This window comes from Giraffa tippelskirchi, chromosome 1, assembly GCF_054371585.1.
Source record: "Giraffa tippelskirchi isolate mGirTip1 chromosome 1, T2T-mGirTip1v1.2.pri, whole genome shotgun sequence".
NCBI classification, from domain to species: domain Eukaryota; kingdom Metazoa; phylum Chordata; class Mammalia; order Artiodactyla; family Giraffidae; genus Giraffa; species Giraffa tippelskirchi.
In genome coordinates, this window is record NC_137275.1 from 73,132,314 (window position 1) to 73,136,865 (window position 4,552).

Here is a 4,552-nt window from a genome sequence, read left to right on the forward strand (position 1 = left end):
TTCAGCACAGAATTGGCTTTTGTTCAGTGTCCAATCTAAAGATCTTTTTTGTTTCAATGGATGAATTAAGCCCATTCATAATTATTGCAAAAAAACAGTTTTTGGTTTAGTTCTGTCATATTATAGGAGGAAGGCTGGATGGGGAACAGAGAGATGCTCTCACTATGTGGTCTCGTTCATTTTCTTTTTATGGTTCTGATATTCTGGAAGGCTTCAATTTTGTTCCAGTGGTTACCCTTAGTCAGAGTTGAGAATTCCTAATATCACCCCAGTTTCAGTGATTACACAGGAGACTCACAGGACAAATGGACTTGCACTCAAGCTATGATCTATTACAGTGAAAGATCAGCAAACAAGATCAGCAAAGAGCAAAAGCACATGAGGCACAGTCTTGAGAAAACCAGACACAACCTTAAAAGAGTCCTCTCCCAGTGACATCACGTAAGATATGCTCAATTCCCCCAGCCACAGATCATGAGGTCACATATGAAATTCTGTCTACTAGGAAAGCTCACTAGAGACTCAAGAATTTTATTGGGAGTGAGTCACGCAGGCACCCTCTGTTTAGCATGCAGCAAAATTCTAGACTCCCAAAAGGAAAGCAGGTGTTTAGCAAAACCATAATGTTTGCATAAACAGTATAGGCACAGTAAACCACTGTTATGATCTGAAAGGTAGGAACCCTCCTGAAATCCAAGTTCCTAGGCACCAGCCAAAGACTAGTCATCTGGAGAGGCTTTTAAAGGACAGCAGCCTCAGTTCTTATTGAACCATTTTTGTAGCTATATTTTTACATTGTCAGAACACATAATATTAACATGCCACACTGACACTGTTATCTTACCTATGATCTTGTCCTAGAACTGTAGTTAAATGTATTCACTGCTCACTATTTTGCTGAAATTTCCTCTACCATCTCTTAGTAGATTGGAGTTAGTCCACTAGTATATACTCCTAAGAATGGCTTATGTGAACAATATACCCTTAGCTTTTGCATGTTCAATACTATATACTTGGATGACAACTTGAATAAATAGAAAATTCTTGACACACATTTTTCCTTGAATAAGTTATAAACATTCTATTATCATCTGAAATTCAATATTGCAGTGGAAAAGCCTGATAACTGCCTGATTTTCTCTCCCTTACAGGTGACATAACCTTTTTATCTGTTTGTCCAATACATACTGTCTTTATAGTTTAACAGCCTAATTTTCTATATTCTGGGTCATTTTTCTGTGAAATGTGATGTATCCTTTTGCTATGAGCTCAATGTTTGTGCACTCATTCACTCAATCATATCCGACTCTATGGATATGCAACCCTATGGACTGTAGCCCGCCAAGCTCTTCTGTCCATGGGATTTCCCAGGCCAAGAACACTAGTGTGAGTTGCCATTTACTTCTCCATCAATGTTTGTACCCCCACCCCAAATTCATTGCTTAACCCTCAATGTGATGGTATTAGGAAGAAGGACTTTTGGAAGGTAATTAGATCATGATAGCTCCACCGAGCCATGGGATTAGTGTCTTTATAAAAGGAACCCCAGAAAGTTCTCTCTGCTCTCCACCATGTGAGAATACTAGGAGAAGAAAGCCACCTTCAAACCAAGAAAATGTCAGATCAGCAAGCACCTTGATTTTGAGGTTCCTAGCCTCCAGAACCAAGAGAAATGTTGTTTAAGCCACTTGCTGCTAAGTTGCTGCAGTCGTGTCTGACTTGTGCGACCCCGTAGACGGCAGCCCACCAGGCTCTGCCGTCCCTGGGATTCTCCAGGCAAGAACACTGGAGTGGGTTGCCATTTCCTTCTCCTGTGTAGTCTTCAGCCAATTCCAAGTCAAGTCGAGGCAGGGAAAGCAGGGTGACAGGCGGAGGGGGTGTGCGGAAAGGAGAAACTGGATTTTCTGGGGCTCTGTGGTCAGGCGGCACCCCGCTTCCTCAGCTCCTGGACAAAGGCTTCAATTATTTCCTCTTTCACTTTCTGCAGTTCCTTCCTCACCTCTTCCAGAAGCTCCTGTTTCACCCTCTCCAGGTCTGATTCATCACTGGAGCTAGGCGTGGGGGGGCGGGGGGGCGGCTCGGAAGTGGTCGCTGAAGAAGACGACTTCATCCTTGGCAAGGTTGTGCTGTTCTTCTCCCAGGGTCTCCGCACAGATTCACTGTGGGCTGGGACTCTGGCGTCTGACTCCTCCTGATTGGCAGATTCACCCTTGGCAGGTTTCTCCCCAACTTGCGTGGCTTTCCTTCTCCGGGCCAGCATGGCGTTCATCTCTTCCATGAGGCCCCCGCCTGTGCTTCGACTACTCTCAGCTTTGGGGGCCACGGGCCCCGCTGAAACCTCTTCCTGCTTGCTAACTTTCCTGAGTTTGGCACCGGCAATGGCTGAGGTGAGGCTGGGGGCCACGGTCCCTCCACCACTGGGGCCTTGTGCTGTGGGGAGAGGGGGTGCCGGGGGTGGGCCTCCCCCTGCTCCCTGCGGGGTGACCGAGACCCCTGAGGAGGAGAGACCAGGGGATGGGGGTGGACCCGGAGGAGGGGGAGGTCCCGGGGGCGGTGGTGGTCTCCCAGCTGGGGGAGCAGGCGGGCCTCCTGCGTTGGAGGCTCTGCGCTCCCGCTCCATGAGCTCTGACTGCTGCTGCCTTTTCTGCTGCTCCATCTCCTCTGGGGAGGGGCCATTCTGGGCAGACCAGGTGGGAGGCACTGTAGGTGGTGGTGGGGGCGGGGGCCCACCTCCTTCCAAGGCCTCTAGGGCACTGGCCATGCCATTGGCAAACTGCGTGGCCTCCTCCTTGCTGCCAAAGTTGAGGCCCCAGACCTGCCGGGCGTCGCGCCACTGGTGGAAGTTGGGGGTGGCCTGGTTATACTTGACACCCCGGACGATGGCACAGTTGATGACCACCTGCTGGTCCGGCTGCATCTTCCGGCCAACCACCCGGAAGGAGTTGGCGGTGGGGTTGTGATAGATCTGGACGCAGCTGAAGGCCTGGGGGCTCATGCCGGCGGGCAGCCAGCACTTGTTGCTGTCATCGTAGAACATCACCGTGGCCCGGCTGGTACACACAACCGTCTCGCTCATGGCTGCTCGGCGGGCAGGCAGAGCGCCCACGGGCTAGGTGCTCCCGGGGCGCCCCTGGCTCGGGGTTCAGAGGTTCAGCGCCGGCTCTAGGTTCTGCTCAGTCTCCCCCCAGGGTCCCGCCCCATAGAGTCCGGCTTCCTGGGGTGGAACGTGAACAGGGCCAGGTCGGGTCCTTGGGCGCCTCTGCCACTTAGTCTATGATAATTTGTTATAGCAGCCAAAACTTACTAAAATGCTTTTCAATATGTAACTTAGATTTTCTTTTCTTCAGGAGAGATTTTATAAACTACATTTTTATATAATTGCTCTATTATACCACTTTTGGTTTCCCCTACCTCACCCTGCCACCTTGGAAGCTCCAATTATAAATATATTGGATTTCCTTTGTCTTTATTATAAAGTGAAAGTGAAAGTGTTAGTCGCTCAGTTGTGTCTGACTCTTTGTGACCCCATGGACTGCAGTCTGCCAGGCTTCTCTGTCCATGGAATTCTCCAGGCAAGAGTACTGGAGTGGGTTGCCATTTCCTTCTTCAGAGGAACTTCCTAACCCAGGGATCGAATAGCTTTTTCTCTCTAATCATTGTATCCCCTTATTGTACTTCATTTGCTTATTTTTCCTCATTTTTTTCTTCTATGTCCCTTACTGTGCTTCCTAACATATCTGTTCTCTGTTTTATGCTTTGAAATTTAGTCTTCACTTCTAAATTATTTTCTTTTTCTTCTTTCTCTTTTCTTTTTTTTTTTTCTTTCTCTTTTCTGAAAGCTACCACTTTATGCTTCAACTCCTGCAACAATCTAGCTGATATTTGTTGTTGACTGTTCAGCTTTTCTGTGGTTTATTATATTTCTGATATATATATATATATTATATATATATATAATATATATATATGCTATTACTTGGGAGTTGTAACTGCTACATTAAAGTTTTTAATTTACACTGAAATGTAGGATTTTAATTTTCATTTGCTTTGTGCAATATTTTCCAATGAGATTTCTTTCTATATAGGGGATTTTGGTGCTCTTTTGCACATTTTTCTTATTGTTTTTGTGTTTGGATACTGTATTTAATTCATTTTTGTTATGCATGTTTAAATGAGTTGAATTTTCCTAGACCAGTTATTAATAAGAGACCCTGTGAATAGTTTTCTAGGTTTCTTTATTCAAAAGTTCTCTCTGGTATTGCTAAAATAGTAGACTATTGAAAATATAATCCACAGCTCCTTTGCCACTTAAAACCTAGCCTGGTTCAGAAGAGCTTCTACCCCCAACTCTAATTTCCCTTGGATCCTTTGCTTATCACTGATACCAAGGGGATATACCTCTTGATTTCCAAACTGTTCACTCTCTTTTGGAACATGGAGTTTTCTGAGGCATGTCAGTGACCTCTTGACTTCCTCAGATACTTTCTGCAACTTCTTTACCCACCTTCCTTAGTAATTACACCCTGTTCTGTCTCAGTCCAGTTCACAGCAC

At 46.1% G+C, this 4,552-nt stretch overlaps 1 pseudogene across 1 annotated transcript; it reads right to left on the reverse strand.

Moving 5' to 3' along the window:
- Nucleotides 1–311: 311 nt before the first annotated feature.
- LOC145521256 (vasodilator-stimulated phosphoprotein pseudogene) lies at nt 312–3,203 on the reverse strand (annotated as a pseudogene). Its single transcript, XR_014065271.1, has one exon. The product of XR_014065271.1 is annotated as a vasodilator-stimulated phosphoprotein pseudogene (transcript).
- Nucleotides 3,204–4,552: the final 1,349 nt, after the last annotated feature.